The 18291-nt window shown below is 32.0% G+C and overlaps 1 pseudogene across 1 annotated transcript; it reads left to right on the top strand.

The window, feature by feature from the left end:
• The first annotated feature begins 15375 nt into the window (after positions 1–15375).
• Positions 15376–17706, top strand: LOC111313970 (AAA-ATPase At2g46620 pseudogene; annotated as a pseudogene). Its single transcript, XR_016332644.1, has one exon. The product of XR_016332644.1 is annotated as an AAA-ATPase At2g46620 pseudogene (transcript).
• The last annotated feature ends 585 nt before the right edge of the window (positions 17707–18291 follow it).

Raw genomic sequence — 18291 nt, 5'->3', positions numbered from 1 at the left:
CAAAACTTACCACCATGCTATCTTTTTTGTCAATAAGGGTTTCTTGAATATGTATTTAATGAGATCCAACTTTGCTATGAGCCAAATAGTATGATAAAGCATGTATTGTCTAAGCCTTCGAGCTGTCTAGGCCAATACATAACACATTTTCTCTAATGGTGAATACTTGAACTCGTAATCAGTAAATTTCTTGCTCAAGTAGTAAATTGATCGTTTTTTCCTGTTAGTTTCATCTTTTTGCCCTAGTACACATCCCATTGAATTTTCATGCATTGTTAAGTACAAAATCAAAGGTTTTTCTGAGATTGATGGCACCAACACAAGTGAATTTGATAAGTATTCTTTAATTTTATCAAAAGCTTCTTGGCATTCATCATTCTATTCTCTTAGATCATGTTTTCTAAGAAGTTTGAAAATAAGATCACACTTGTAGGTGAGTTGAAAAATGAAACGAGTAATATAGTTCAATCTCCCTAGGAAACCTCACACTTCTTTTAAGGTACGAGGAGGAGATAAGTTTTGAATGGCTTGTATCTTATCCAAGTCCATTTCGATTCCTCTTTTACTAACCACAAAGCCCAATAGTTTTTTTGATTTGACACCAAATGTACATTTAATAAGATTTAACTTCAGCTGAAAACTTCTCAACCTGTCAAATAAATTTTTTAGATTGCTAACATGATCCTCTCTTTCACGAGATTTTATGATCATATCATCTACTTATACTTCTATTTTTTTATGCATCATGTCATGAAAGAGAGTCACCATTGTTCAACATTTTTTAACCCAAAAGGTATGACTTTGTAATAGAATGTCATCCATATGGTCACAAATGTAGTTTTTTTCATATTATCTCGAGCCATCTTGATCTGATTGTAACCTAAAAAACCATCCATAAAGAAAAATACGGAATGCCTAGCAGTATTATCCACTAAAGTATCAATGTGAGGTAAAGAAAAATTATCCTTAGGGCTTGCTCTATTTAGATCTCGATAATCAATAAATATTCTCACTTTTTCATCCTTCTTTGAGAACTAGCACTATGTTGGCTACCTATTTGAGATATTTTACCACCTTAAAAAATCCAGCATTAAATTACTTTTTCACTTCTTCTTTAATTTTTAGTAGCATCTTCAGCTTCATCTGCCTTAGCTTTTGCTGCATCAACTTACATTCTGATTTTAAAGGTAACTTGTGCTCTACAATATCAGTGCTAAGTCTTAATATATCTCAGTAAGTCTACGTGAACACACCCACATATTTTCAGAGCAATTTTTTTAGCTTTTACCTTTTAGTTGGTAAAAATGATGTACTAACTTTGACCTTTCTTTCATTTTCATTGTTTCTCAAATTCACTAATGCGATAGTTTTCTGGTTGGGTTTAATTGGCTTATCTTCATGTTCTATTAATTTTAGCAAATCAAGAAGCAGTGTGTAATTATCCAAATCTTCTTCATTATCAAGTTCGTCAACATGAATTAAATTTTCAAAATCAAATCCGAGATTATTGTCATAATTATCTTCGTGTTCATTATTTGAAACCCTACAAAGGGTAAGATGAAAAGAATATTGGCACATAAAAATAGAATGGAAAAAAAATGATGAAAAGAGAAAATGGAAAACAAAATGAAGATAAAAATAATAAAAGAAATACGGATGCATCTTCTAAGTCTTTTATTAAAATGACAAACATAAAGACACCACAAAAGATCACCCAATGCTTATAAAAGCAATTAGGGATTTAAAGTTTCATAATACATTACTTTTCAAAAGTTTTAAAGACAATAGGCAGCTCTATGACTTTTCAATTATCTAGCTCAAAATCTAAAGGACAAGGGTGCATGAATAGCTCTTTAACTTGACTTTTTTTTTCATCATCCACCATTTGAATGGTCAGCTCTAAAAATTCATCTATAAATCTTGCATTTATGGCTCCAGACAAATCTGAGCAAATATATCCTTCCGAACGAAAAAAATTATAGAGGTATGAAATGATCATAGGCTCTTACTCTGGCTCATATCTCTCAAGATTAGCCAATCTCTTATCTTTTTTTTCATTCACCATTTTCATTTTATCTTTTCTTGTTGGCTTATATCCTAAGTTGAATCTATCTTTCTTGTCATATATTACTGGTGGCTCTATAATTCTTTGTAGATTCTTTTCTAGTCTAGTTTCAGGTTGTCATCTCATTTTGGTAAGCTATTTGACTTCCATTTTAGTTGTCGTAGACAAATGTGACGAATATAATTTAGATCTTTTAGCCATATAGGTTGTATTAGCAATCTCGAAAGATCTATAAAAACATTTTAGTGCTTCATCTACTAATTCCACATAAAAAGTATTTACTGATTGAGTTACTAGTAAATCTTTTTCCCCTACCACACATGTCAATTTTTTATCAATAATGAATTTGACTTTTTGATGCAATGAGGATGGAATAGCACCCGTCATATGAATCAATGGGATTTTCAATAAGCAACTGTATGAGGAAAATATATCCATAACTTGGAATTTCATGTTAAAAGTGTACAGACCAATTTGTAATAGCATTTTTATGTCTCCCAACACCTCTTTTCAGGTCTCATCGAAGGTTCAAACTATCATATGACTAGGCTTCATATAAGATCCATTAACAGAAAGTTTTGTCAAAATAGTCATAGGCATAACATTGATGAATAAGCCATTATCGATCAAAATCTTAGCCATTATATGACTCTTACACTTTACAGTAATGTGAAGAGTCTTGGTACTTTTTTTACCTTCAAAAGAAATCTCTTCATCACTAAAAAATATATAATTTAAAATCATCATACTGCTAACAAGCTATCCACATATTCAATAGAAACATTGTGAAACACATATGCTTGATCGAGCACTTTCAGTATAGCATTGTAGTGTGACTCTGAGCTTAGCAATAATGATAATAACAAAATTTTAGCTGACATCTTGTTCAACTATTCTACTATACTATACTCATTATGTTTTATTAACTTTAAAAATTCACAAGCTTTATTCTCAAAGATTGACTTTTGACATTTTTTTTTTTTGGAACTGCAATAGGATTATTTTGACTTTCTTTTTCTTTTATGACCTTTACTTTTTTTTTCCTGGTTTTCTCTAAAGCTTCTGGAGTATAACACCTTTCACTTTGAGTTATACCTCATACGCCCGTTATGTTCATAGTATCTGGATTGACTATGACATCACAATCATACTTTCACGAAACTGCTTTGTCATTTTTGTATGAAAAAGAGCCAAGAACTTTAATTGTCACTATTGGTCGAGAGATGGGTTTTTTTGGCCTCGATGTTGACTTTTCATCATAATAAATTATTACTGGTCTGAAATAAAAACTTATTCTTTGAATCAATGGTAGACACTTCAATTTTTATCAACTCTTCTCTTTCTTCGTAAAACTTTATCTGATTCATATCCATCAACTTTTACACCTCTTGATGGAATTGGTGACAACTTTCGATAGAATGCCCCAAAGCACCTTTGTGATAATTACAACTTTCAGTGGGGTTAATCACTTTAGAGCAATGCTGAGGTTCTATTGATTTCAGCATATCAGCCTTAACTAAGGCTTCAAACACCTTAGCCATCATAGTTTTAACCTCCTCTATCCTTTTCTTCATATAGCTTGCTTGCCTATCGATTAGAGCATTTATTGATGATTTGGTATGGTTCAGTAAAAGGTTTTTATTAACATTTAGAGTTTCTCGTTAACTGGTTTTAAAATTTAACACCCTTTCATTGATTAATCCTTGTATTTTTTGCTTTAAAGTAGTACAATTTACAATAGAATGGCTTGGGTTTCCATAATGTTAATCACAATGTGCATTAGGGCTAATACCATTTGAAAAATAGAGGTTTCAAAGGCTTAACAATAATAGGGGCTAGTAAATGTTTCTTAACAAGTTAAGGGTACAGATCTATGTATGTCATGGGTATGGGATCAAAAATAGTTTTTTTTTTTTTGTAGTTCTTGGAGCTTTTAAACTACTATTAAGATTAGGCATCCATTCTGGTTTGGTGGATGTAGTAGAACGATTGTAGGTGGGTATCCGAAAGGATGACTAAAAATTATGTAGATAAACTGATGGTTGTAATGGCTGGTATGGTTAATATACATAAGAGATAGATATAACATTGTTTACGAATGGGTAATGGGTTTGGTAGACTGGTGCAAGGTAGGGCGTAAAACTTCTAAACTGTTATCCCATATAGTTCATCGTTTGAGCTTCATTTTTTTTTTTTTTTAGAGCTTCACCTTTTATTGCTCCACTTATCTCTCATGCATCGAGCTTACCATTCTTTATGATATTTTCAATGATTTCATTTGATATCATCATATTTGTAAACTTTTTGGTTGTATTACCTATCAATTTTTTATAGTATAGTACTTTCAAGGTGTTCACAAATAAGATAATTGTCTCTTTCTTGGTGAGAGGAGATTGAATTTGTACAGCAACATCTCTTCATCTTTGTGCATATTCTTTGAAGCTCTCAGTTACCTTTTTTTTCATATCTTGTAAAGATAGACGATTTGGAGCTAGATCCTTGACATACTGATATTATGTAAGAAATGCCCTTGTGAACTCTTGCTAGGAATGAATACTAGTTTTATCTAGTTGAATATACCATCTGGCTACAGATCTTGTAAGGTTATCTTGAAATATGTGTATTAACAATTTCTCGTTATGAGCATGTATTACCATCTTACAAAATACATAGTGATATAAGTCATTGGGCATTTTGTACCATCATATTTTTTAAAATCAGAGATCTTAAATTTTGGTGGAATGACCACATCTGAGATTAAACAAATGTCAGTTACATCTGTAGAGCCATAAAAATTCATTCCCTCTATGTCCCTAAGCCTTTCTTCTAATAACTTCATCTTCTCTTGGGCACTGGTATCTTTCATTTTCTCTAATATCTTTATCCCTAGCTTTTCTCTCTATTTGGGATCATCCAAATCAGGAACTAAGATTGGTTCAGGTGATTTTTTCATCATAACGGGATTAACAAAATTTTAAAATTGTTCTGGAGTAGGTGTGGATGTCATTCTTGGATAAGGATTGGGATATCCACCAGGAGTAAGAATTGGTACTCTAGTTCTTTGAGAAGGTTTGGTCGATCGTGACTCAAATCTTAGAGGGTAAACAGGATCTACCATATCTGACGATTGCTCTTCAAAGTTAGGATTTTTTTTCATTGCTTTTCTCTTGTCAAGTTTTTTGAGCATATCTATTATTGTACTGAGATCTCCTCTTAGTTCTTCTTGAACTTTCTTGATTCTCTCAAATCGACTAGTCTATTCTTACTCTATAATTCTTGTTTAAATCTTAATATTGTATGAATGACGAGTAGGTTGGGTCAAAATTTTTTATGAGCAAGCTATTCTTGAACTTTTATTACCACAAAATTTTTTTTGAAAAAAAAATCAAAATATTATGTGTTGAAAATTTTATTTTTGAAAATGATGTACATGATTCATGAATGCAAGTAGGAGATATTTTCTCTTGGATAAATTTCAACACTAGAAATTTTTATTGATTCCATACAACTTTTATTACATGAGATTTACCATCCTAATCTATAGAAGCGTTTGACTTGTTCATAATGGTCATTTATCTCATCTAAAAAGTTTACTAGGCACTGTCCATATTCTTCTATGGGATTAACTTCTCTTCTTAATGCTTTTACCTTTTTAACCATCTCTCATGCTTTCTTTACTGCCTTGCAAACTTGATTAGTCAGGTACTCTATGTACTGTTACCTTCCTAAACTTTTTACTTTCCACCTCATGCAAGCATTCTTTTTTGAATCGCATGTGAAGATCCAATCTTTTTTTCTTCTATGCCACTCATCTATTATTGCTTAAATATGGCTCTTGTGGTCTTGTAGTTGCGTGTCTAACCCTTGGATCAATTGGTAAAGTGATTCTTTTTCATTCAGTACTTCAAAATGTTTTCTTCTCTATTTTGCAAGCATGACTTTCAACCTTTTCTTTTTTTTTTGGATTCCACCAATCTTGCTGAGGTTGTAAAGTATAACCCCTTTCAATTTTAACATTCTTAAGAAATTTTGGAAGTCTCCTTTTGCTTTTCTTGAGCTTTACCCTTACATCGGTTTATTTTCTCTCGGAGCTCATCCGTTTCACGTTACCGACTAAGGTAAGATTTGATGAATTTTTTTATTTTGAATTAGACTTGTAACCTATTGTTTTCTTGGTATAGATCTTTCAAATCACTATTGGTCACATCTCATTCTTTTATGAATTTTTCTAATCTACTCACTTGTATCTCTACTTCATATTTCAATTGTCCTACCTTCTCACAAAGTCTTAAATTTTTTCTTCTTATTTATTCTTTTTCAGCTTCTAATTCTTTCTTAACAAGCTCAACTTCTGATAATTGTATCTCTTTTGAAAGATTAACCAATTGATATGAGCTATAATCATAATGGAGTATTATGTCTCTAAGTCACTTTACCTTTCAAATTTGATAATCAGGAGTAACTTTGTCGATGAGAGGTCCTAACCCCATTCTTCGTGCTTTTTTCCATACTTGGATCAACTGCTCGAGGTTCTTGATAAATTCGGTTCCCCATAAATGAATTCTACTTGAACCAAGCCATGAGTGGTAGGAACATAACTTACAATGCCCCATAGCCCTAACAGCGAAATCTATGGCTCATTTCCTCTATGATACAACAATGGCACTCTAGACATCCAAGGTGTCATCCATTCAATTTTATCCCTAGTAAGCCTTCATAAGAATAAAATCCACTTTTCTTTGGTCATTAATATCGGCCATTGACTTTTACAGAACTCTTCAATTGGTGTCTTATTTCGAAGATACGACTTTGAAAATGCACTCTTCTCGCACTTGAAATGACTTCTAACTCACACATATCATAGCGATGCACATCTTATGAACCGTCCTTTTTCATTCCATTGACAAAAATTCAATGACCTAATGGTTTCAGCTAGGACTACTGGAGCGGGATTAATTGCTTGAGCTTTAATTTGCTCAAAAAAATCTATCACAATTATCTCAATGTAACCCAAAGTCTTCGAAAAGATTACCATACCATACAATGCTAGAGAAAACATAGTCATACCTTGATCATCATTTAAATACCCTGAATGAAGTTTCAAAGAAAGTTCCAACAGATGTCGAGATGTTCACCTTTAGGCTTCATAAAGAAATCAATGGTTTCTACTTTAACCCTCATAAGCTTGGCCAACTTTTTACAACAACTTAATTTTAACTTTCGGGTAAATACTTTATTTGGATACTGTAGTTCTATCCTAAGTAAAATCAAATACTCCTCAATAGTCGACACTAAATCTTTTTTATTAAAAATGGAGTATCTATAGGATGGATCTCAAAACTGTATTACTGTCATGATCAACTATTTATCAATCACTACCGAAATGAGGGATGTAATCTGTTTGTACTTTTTATAAAAGCTTTCTTTTCTTTCTTTATTTAATTGACCCCAGATGGTGGCTAAGTCTTCTAAATCATTATATGCGAGATCTAAATACATTTTCTTAAATAATTCAGACACATAACCGTTAGGTAAATAATCTTCACTCTTTTGTTGGACTTCTTTTGACCAAATATGTACTTTATTATATGGCTCACATGGGACACTAACTGAAGATGAATAAATCTGTAGTTCTTTGAGATCCATAAAAACTTCTTGAAAAAAATATGTCTTAGAGCAAATATCTCGATACAGAACTGTATGATATGATTAATACAAAAAAAAAAACAAAACAAAACAAAATTGAGTTAAAGTGAGGATGCAGTTTGAGAAAAAAATATTTTTTTGTAAGCTTTAAGATTTTTTTTTATTTTGTTTTATTTTGTATTACACATAACTTTTATTCTTAGGTATTTCCTACAATAAGGTGGATGAGTTGTACCTAAAGTTGGTTTTTTAGGCTTATTACATGCTGAGTTTGGATTGATATGTGTCTAAAAGTTCTCAAATTGTTCCTCACTATCGTCCATGCTGGACCAGTGAGAGATCCCGATCCTCACCCATTACATGCTACGAACGAAAAGGGTTCAATTTGAGTGAAAGTATTTCGCTTACCATTACAGAGGTTATTACCTCACGAGGGCATAGGTACTCTACTTCTTCCTATAAGGGACGGAGCTCGGGTGTAGAGCTCATGCATGAGATGCATTGTGTTATTGTGTGTGTATATGTTTCCTAATTTATCAAAAGTAATATATATAGAAAAATAAAGCATAAGAGGCATAGTAAAAGAAACGTGTGTGAATTTTTTTTCTTTTTGCTTTCAATTTGATTTTTTCTTTTGACCTTTTTTTAAGTGAAAAATAAAAATCTACAAAATCGATTAGGACTGTTTAAATCAAAATTTGAGGATAATACGTAGTAATTTTGGCCTGAGTCTTAAAAATAAAAGACGTCCCTAGCGAAGTCGCTAAGCTGTCGTAACGATTTTGGAGTCGCTTAACGAATTTGGAAACAAAAATAAAAGAATGAAAAACGGAGTCAATTGGCCACCTATTAAAATATATCATTTTAATAAAATCTTAAAATTAATTAAAATGATAATTTTAGGGTCTGCGTAACAGTTTGAGTTCAGAAGTCGATTACATGTGATAAAGGATTAGCACCCCCACAGCGCCCGTTTAAAACGATACCAATTAATTACGTGTTATCTTTTGATTTTGATAAAAAACAGTCTCATTTTTAGTGTTTGAAAGATAATTTTTTTGATTTATTTATTAGAAATTGTTTTTTTGATTTATTAATTATTGTTTCATTTTTATTCAAGAAAAATAAATTAGAACCTTTTTATTGAAATAATTCTTAAAATGTTCCAATACGTTGGTAACATTAGAAGAACTTTTTCTTACTTAAAGATTTCTTAGGTAACGCTTCTCGGAATACCTTAGAATCCCATCCTTAGAAGCTCAAATTTACTTTTCGTAAAAATTATATCGTGCATGCAATGCAAAATATTACCATGTTGATACACACATTTTATTCTCTTTTTTAGAAATTTTATTAATTGTTTTATTTAATTTTTTTAATTTAAATTTTTGAAGGAAAAAGAAATTTTTATTATATTGAAGTTTTTATATAAATATTTCAATACATTGGTAATATTTAAAAAAATCTTTTCACCTAGAGATTTCGTAAAGCATCACTACTTGAAATACTTTTAGAATCCCATCATTGGATAAAATTTTTTTTTCTTATTTATATTATTACATATTCTTAATTTATTAATTAGTTTTTATTTATTATTTTATAAGAAAGAAAAAAAAGAAAATTTTTATTGTATTGTAAATTTTTTATAAATACTCCAATACACTGATAATATTTAAAAAAAAAATCTTATCACTTAGAGATTTCGTAGGTATCACTACTCGGAGTACCTTTGAATCTCATTGTCGGATACAAATTACTTTTTTCTTATTTTTTTATTTTTTATAAGATTTATTTTAAATATAACAAAATTATCACAAATTTTTACTATATATTTCATTATTTATTTTTATTTGTTAATATTATAAAACAACGAAAATTTATTCTAGCAAATTTAAATATTTTAGCATGCATAAATATTAATAACAAAATTTAAAACAACAAAAATAATATTTCAAAAAATTTTAAAAAAAATTTTTTTTTACCTGAATCGGATCGATCAACAATCCGGTTAATGCCGATCCGATGGTCTAATCACGTTTAGTGGTTCAGTGCGGTCTGGTTTAGTCTGAGTGATTTGACGGTTTAGCGCGGTCTGGTTCGGTTTGGTCTGATTTATCTGGATCGGTCAGGGTCAAAGGGTGAGTCAAGTTAGTAGGTCGGATGCGCGGACTTCGAGTCGGGTCATTGGTTGATGTACGGATCCTCAAGGGCTTAAAATGACGTCATTTTGGGGTTTTATTGAAACGACGTCGTTTTGGCTTTGGCAGTTTCTATAAAAGGTAAAAAAAATTTTACTTCATTTCACCCTCTCTGCTCAAAAAATAAAAATCTCTCTCTTTTTTTTAGACCAATCTGGAGCCAGTGACTGTCCGCCATGACGGTCGCCATGGTCCTCGCTGACAACGAGCTCCGACCATCGTCGTCGATATCAAAAAATTCAAAAAAACATCAAAATGCTCATCTTGATCCTCTGAATACAGATCCAACCTCCTTTCCACAAAAAAAAAATCCAAACAACCTAGATCTGCTCTTGAAATTTTTATTAAACCTCTTTTTTTGTATTTTAACTTTTTTTTTAAACTGACTTTGTTGTTTTTTTTTTGTAAGGGCTCTCCGCGCTAGGTTCCCTGTTCCAGGGGACTGAGTTTTTGTATATTCTTTGTTTTGTGTTTATTTTTTGGCAGAGTATTTTTTTTCTTCATTTTTTGGCAGCGTCCCTTCTTCCTTTTCTCTTTTTTTGGGTTCTACCAAGAGCTCTATTTATAGAACTCCGACCGTGCCCTGTGCCTGAGTAGGTGGCACATGGCTCGGCATGAAGGTGCAAGCACGAACCCTCTTATCTTTTTTATTTCTTTTATCTTATCTGGTAGTGGTAGGGTATGATGACTAGGATAAGATTTGTAGGGTATGGGTGACTAGAGGGATGGGTGATCAGAAGCGTGGGTAGCTAGTGGTGCCGTGCAAGGCACCATTGCCATCAGCTCCCTTTTTTTGTCTTTTCTATTTTTTTGTATTTTGTATTTTTATATTTTTGTTTAATTTAATAAAACAAATAACATAAGAGGCTGGCTGGGTTTAAAGAACAAAATAGGCTTCGAACTCGATCAAAATCAGACTTTTAGCCCAGTTGAATTGAAATCGGGCCTGAAACCTAGTTGAATTAAAATCGGGTCTCGACTTGATAGTCCGAGAACTATTAATTAAAATTCAGACAAATTTGGTGTCTATAGTTATAATTGTCTATTGTAGAAAATATCGAAAAATGAATTTAAAAGTGAATCAATTACGGTGATTTATTCAATAAAAAATGTTATAATTGAGTTAAAATAAATTTTAATTTTAATTTCAAATTTGTTTTTCAAAAATATAATATGAATAAAAAATTTTATTTAAATCAAATTTAGAAGTCAAATAACAATTCGTTTAAATTTTTAAAATATCACAAAAAAATAAATTTTTAATTTCGAAACTGTAAATATTATTAAAATTTTAACATTTTTTTTAAGAATTAAATAATTTTAAATTAAATGTAAAAGTGAAATAATCACAATTAAAATTTTAAAAAATAATTTTTGAATTCTCTCAAATCAAATGCATCCTTGAGCTAATCACAAAAAGCGTCCATCATCTTTGTAGTGTTGAATCAAATCATATCTAAATAATAGTAGAAAAATTCTACAGGGTCATTCATGTTACTACTGATTTTCATGATGAATTGTTTCCTCCATCCTGCTTTTTTTTTTTTTTTTTTTAAATCTTTACATGTAATCCTTCGCAAGAGGTAAAATCAAAGAATCAAATTTGTTCCCAAAGGGTCTATAAAGAAAATGTTTTAGAGAATCTTGAAAACTTAGCCAATGCCGCTAAACCCAGAAAAAATGTTTTAATCCGATTCTTCAAAATATAGCCAATGAGCCAAAAACCCTTGTATGTAACCCGGGATTTTCAAAACAATTACTAAAAAGAATTTCAAAGACTAAAATCCACTTTAGAGCGCACTGGAAGGTTGGGCCGGCAAGAGGTTGCAACATCAAACTGCAGTGTGATTTTTAATGTGGTTGGGCCCATCATGTGCGTCTGCAATAGGACTTGTGGGGTTGGGGATTTGTTTTCTCAAGCAGGCCAAAAGCCTATTATCCATCCATTTTTATATTTTCCTCTCGAGTGATGTTATGATGATGGCTAAAAAAGTTGCCAACGTGCTCTCTACCTTTTTTCAGTCGAAATCGGCAGTGTTGTGTAGATAACAACAACCAGACCATATTTAAGCACTAGCCGCCATGGTTTATTTTTCGATTTGAAAGCAACTTATTAATTAAACGCAACTCCATGCACTTTGCAGTTTGTACCTAGCATTTCGAATATACTTTGTTTCAAACTATTAGGCCTACCTAGCCAGGCTGCCAAAAAAAAGGGTTGGTTTTAGTCAGCTAAATTCTAAATGGAAAAATCAATCAGTCAAAGGCATATTCCACACTTTCTTTCTCATAGAGTACTAATTAAAATATGACTCTGGCAGTAGCGGATAAAGAATTGGTGCATTTTTTTATATATAAAATAAGTCGTAGTTTAAGATAAAGAAAATAATTATAAATACTAAAATATAAATTTTGAATGTGTTGAATTTTAAGCAAAATTGGTCTATTAACACAAACACACAACAACACTGATCAAAATTCGTAATAATGTATTACTACTAATCAATTCCATTTATTAATTAATTGAACAATCAAAATCAAGCACAATGTCCAAACAAAAAATGTAAAAACAAAATGTACCTATTAAGATTAGCTAGCCTCTCTTAATTAGTTAGTTTACATTATTTGGTTGTCTTGTTTTGACAGTAATGTTTTGTCTCCTTGAGGTTTAAGTGGATTTTTGTTTTGGTAAGACATTCAAAATATTGCCACATTGCAGAATGGTTGCCGATCGTATCATGTGTTGATGAGGGCGCCCTGTTGATTTTCTTTTGTTTCTACCTTGTTGGTCGATGATATTAGGTGACCCGTAGCCAAAACCATCTCAAATCTGAAAACTTGTCATTCTCGTCATATTTCACTTTCAGCTTTAGAGTATGTCAAATTATTTCCTCTAGTCTGCATGTTTGGTTCATAACCACATCTATTGCAACAATGGAAGAACTGAAGAAGCAACAAAAAAACCTACAACAGGAACAATCATGCCATGATATAACAAGATTAGGGAAAAAAGAACAATAAAGGAAGAAATAGTGTTGCTGACTGAAATTACCTGAACCCATAAAACCCATGAGTGGACAGCATGAAATTGAGACGAGCATATGGGCCGTGAGAGCCAGGGAACCTATGGATGGTGATCGATCAAGAACTGCTGGATGTCACGTCACAGGGTTCAAACATTTCAGTCCAGAGGTTTTGGGATTTGTATCCATTGAATTGTCGCATGCACTGTACATGTTGTTCAGATCATCTCTCCTGACAATAAAGTTATCAAGTCCAATGGTCCAGTTAAGACTCAGATGTTTTTAGCAAAAGACGTATCAACTAAAACTGGTAAGTTAGCTGTTGCTTGTCTATAAAATACAAGCAAAGTTGGATATTGTTTAGGCTACCGATTTTGACTGTATAATTTCTATTAGGTTGGAAGAGCGAGATATTAGTTTTCATTTCAATCGAGAAAATTAAGTTTAATATCAAATTAATTTTCAATTATATTTTGACCCATATTCATATTAATTAAGAACACATGTATATTTTAATACATACCGATCTCCAGGATTAAACTAGTAATTTTTTAGAGTTTGCCCCAACATGCATAAAAGAGCTGTCCGTATTTGCCCCAACAATAAGCACAAGCAAGTCCAAAAACTACCAAGTAGGAAATTCATTGGAGCTAGCAAAGTTAAATTGAGTTTGACATCTCACAACTTGATGGAGAATATATTTATTTCAAAATTTCAACTAAGCAATGCCGTGGTAATTTCGTGAGCATAAAGAAGTTTGAAATTCAAGCTCAGACAAAGAAATTGCTTAGTGCTTTACCTTTTAGGTTTTATCATGTTACCACAAAGTTGCTCTTGTAAAAGTTCATTTTCCCCGATATTTTATGGTTTCATGCATAAAAATAAAATCAAAAGGCAAAGTAATCAAAAGTTTATGGGTTATTAGACCATCCCAGCCACACAATGTTTTTATTAAGAAATAAGAAAGCTGAAAGAAGAGTTCAAATAAAAAATAAAAAATAAAATCATTCTTATTCCGCATAAGGAAAAAGTACTAACTGTAAAAAAAATAATAATAATAAAGTTTAATTATAAGTATTTAAGGTTCATTCGAATAGATGTTGAAATTAATTTTGATAAAATTAAAAATAATAATAAAGATTAATATAATTGTAATTAAAAAATTATAATTGTGATTAAAAATATTCATAAAAAATTTATATTAAATAAATTTTAATAAAATTAATAGTTAAATTTAATTGATAATATGATAATTTAAATTGTACTGTGGTGCGATGAAATCCATAAAGACCTTTTGAAAATATAATATAGGGGTAATTAAGTTTAGCCACTATTGCCTCTTAGACTTTGAAAACTTTTTAAAATTGAAGTAACTTTTCTTGTTGGTTTGATACTTTGATGCCAGTTCGTTTACAGTTGATGCTTTTTTTGGGGGGTAAAGTTTTAGTCGGTGAAGTATGATCCGTCAAATTAGACAAGCAATTGAGTAGGCTAACTCTGTATATGTAAGATATCAATCCACACGGAGAAATTCCAAGCAAAGATGATCAATGTCTTGTCTTTCGAGTATTTGGAAGGAATATTATGGAGAAATATTGGAATCCTCAGTCCTCCAATGTATTTAAATTACTAAAAAATAAAGTGCTCTGATAAAAAAAAAAACATAAAATTAGGTTTCTTAAGCTAGCTTGCTTAATTAGTTTAATATTTATATTGGACTAATCTAATATTTTAACTTTTTGAGCATGCTCTTTCATCACTCGTGTGGTCATAAATTATATTTAGAAGATATTTTTTTTTTATGTTGCATGATAGATTTTTTTAAATAAATTAACTATGTTTAATTAAAATTTTAGCTTAATTGATTACTGAAATGATTTTTAAAAATAATATTTAATATATTTAATACTTAAATCCTAATCCGAAAAGCTTTTTTATCCTCAAATTATAATTTTTTATAAAAAAAAATATTTTTAAAATACTTTAATTTGAGTGTCACATGTAAATATTATATATATATATTTAAATAACAAGCTCACAAGAAATATCTTCATATTTATAGTGTGAAATTTCATATTAAAAAGTTTGTGTCCATATATAAGGTAAGAAGTTAATTTATGGAATGATAAAATGCTATTTTTCATTATATCCAATGTCATATGATATTCTTCTCAAAAAGCTTAGCTTGAATAATACTATTTTTGGAGTTTGCAGCCACCATAGCATATGTCACCATTTAGGTGGTCTAAATTGTGGTTGAAAAAAAAAGTTGAGTTTAGAAAATTATATACTTAATAAAAACGACATCTTGAGTAGAAAAACCTAATTAAAATTATCAAAAGACATGTAATATTCCAAGTGGATGGGTGTTAGCTATAAAACTTGAGAAATATCAAAATAAAATCCTATTATATATATATTGGAGATACCTCATAATTAAAACGAATCATGCCTAAGCTATCGTGGTATCATTAAATCGTGGCATCACATACTGGTCAATTATATTTTGCATTTTGGCAAACCGAAGGCCACAAAAACAAAAACAAAAACAATTCTATATGTTTTACGTGGCCAAATCGTGTTGGGAGAAGCCAACCCAAGCAATTGGTGGTTGAGTTATATATTTACACGTTTGTTTTTTTTTTGTTGTCGCTGACAAGTAGGCTTGAGCCTACGACTAAAGTCTAAGGAGACCCTAAAAGAGAATTCCAATTCCTCGTCATCCTCGATTCCAAATTCCTACAAATACAGTAGTTGGATTAAACAAACTTCCGATTGAAATCCCATTCCCCTCTGTTTTTTCTTCTTAAACGCAATCTTTCTCCCATTGCTTTCGCTTTTGAGTCATCAGATTTGCCGGCTAGTGGTCCTTTCTCGCCAAATTTTATTTTTTATCTTTTATCTTTCCCTCACGGATCTTTAAACCCCCCCCCCCCCTTCTTAACTTCGTGTTTTCCTATCTTTCCTTTTCCCCAGAAAACATGTTTTTGTTTCCTGGAAGTAGAAAAATTCCCTTTAAAATCCTCCTCCTCTAGGTTTCTGCTCTGGATTCTGAAAAGCCATGGCGATTCTTTATAACCCATTTTTTCTCTTGTTGATAACTTTCATTTTCCTGTTCCTTTTCCGGGTTGTTTTGATCAAGACCGGTTTGATTTATGTTGTCAAGAAAAAATGGCGATTTATCGAAGATTGTTTCCATGTCTACCAGTTCTTCAAAGTCCCAGAATTCAACGAAAGCATGCAAAGAAACCAACTTTATTACAAAGTTTTGGTTTATCTGAATTCTCTCACTTCCATTGAAGATTCGGATTTCACCAACCTCTTCACCGGAAAAAAACCAAATGAAATCGTCATCCGTCTCGACCCTAACCAAATAATCAAAGACGATTTTTTGGGTGCCAAGATTTTTTGGATCAACGAAGACAAAACTTTGGTGTTAAAGATTCGGAAAGCCGATAAACGAAGAGTTCTTCGGCCTTATCTCCAACATATCCACACAGTTTTCGATGAATTCGAAGAGAAGAAACGAGACTTGAAGCTTTACATGAACGTCGTTAGTCATCACGATGATCAAAAGGGACGGTGGAGATCTGTTCCATTTACGCACCCTTCAACGTTTGAAACTATAGCTATGGAATCTGACCTTAAGAACAAAATCAAATCTGATCTTGACTCTTTTCTCAAAGCCAAACAGTATTATCATAGGCTGGGTCGTGTTTGGAAACGAAGCTATCTCCTTTACGGTCCTTCGGGTACTGGAAAATCAAGCTTTGTCGCTGCCATGGCTAATTTCTTGAGTTACGATGTTTACGACATTGATTTGTCCAAAGTTTCAGATGATTCCGACCTTAAATTTCTCTTGTTACAAAGCACGGCCAAATCCGTGATTGTTATCGAGGATCTTGACCGGTATTTGTCAGAGAAATCAACGACTGTGAGTTTATCAGGAATTTTAAATTTTATGGATGGGATTTCATGCTCCAGCTGCGCCAACGAAAGAGTCATGGTCTTCACAATGAACGGCAAAGATCACGTTGACCCAGCGGTTCTTAGACCGGGAAGAATCGATGTTCATATACATTTTCCTTTATGTGATTTTACCGCTTTTAAAACGCTGGCCAATGGTTACCTAGGGCTCAAGGATCATAAGCTGTTCCCACAAGTAGAGGAGATTTTCCAAAACGGGTCGAGTTTAAGCCCGGCTGAGATTGGGGAGTTAATGATTACCAACCGGAATTCGCCGAGCAGGGCTTTGAAATCGGTTATCAATGCTTTGCAAACGGACGGCGATGGGAGGGGGGCTTTGAATATCGGACGGCGGTTGTGTGAGAATGGTTCGAGGAAATTGGTTGAGGAAATTGGTGAACCGAGCGGGCTCTTTTGTAAGGAAGGTGCAAATGCGGTTAAGGAGTTTAAGAAATTGTACGGTTTGATGAGGGTGAAAAGTAATAGAAAATCTCAGTCGTTCGATCTTAGTAGCGGCCAAAGGGAGGGCTAATGATGAACTCTGATCACAGTTTATAGGAAGCTTATCTTGTAGTTTTAGTGATTTCAGCTAGCTTTTTCCCCTCTTTAACAGCGGAATTAGGATTTGGTTCAGTTAAATGGTAGAAATAGTAAATTTTCTTAGCCCATTTTGTTAATTTTACAGCTTGCATTGAAAACATTTGTTTTGTAGTAGCTTGTAATTGCCTCTAAACAGGTACATAATACCATTAGATTGATGGTTGTTTTGTTTATTTTTAATAGGAAATATGATTAAATTCACTTCAAAGCTTTGAGTAATACTGGTAATGACAAGTCAACCTTTGGCCTACTTTCTTATGAATTGAGAAAGAGGGTATCTTTATCAGAATTAATGCAAATTATAAGTTTTAAAAATAATTTATAGTAAATTTATAAATTATTTATAAAAAATTACTGACAATAAAACTTGAACTAAAATTTTATAAATGAAATATTGAAACTCGCCAACCCGATCAACCTTTGTTGTCGTTAACTGTATTTATCTATTCTATCTCCAATCATTTGGGGGGCGGATATATTGCCTGTGCAAGCATTTTATTTGGTTATTTTTATCTTTATTATGTACAATGAGTAGTTGAGAGTGAGAGAACAATGAGGAAATTTGTGCAAAAGATTTGGTCTGAGATGGGCCATGGCATGGTGGATCTGAAAAAAGAGAAATCCAGGATAGCCCTTTAGAAGTTGACCGGGTTTATATTTTTTCTCAGTTTCCCTGTTTTCAGCGCAAATGTCGTTGTTTTGCTGCTGTACAATTTATGGAGGAGCAATTTTCTTGCTCTCTGATCACTCATCATAAGCCATGATGTGATTGACCCTGTAATGCCAATGGGCT

This window comes from Durio zibethinus, chromosome 23 (genome assembly GCF_047325235.1).
Source record: "Durio zibethinus cultivar Kanyao isolate XHJ-2024 chromosome 23, ASM4732523v1, whole genome shotgun sequence".
NCBI classification, from domain to species: Eukaryota; Viridiplantae; Streptophyta; class Magnoliopsida; order Malvales; family Malvaceae; genus Durio; species Durio zibethinus.
Note: the sequence above shows the minus strand (reverse complement) of the source record. Positions and strands in the feature narration are given on the sequence as shown.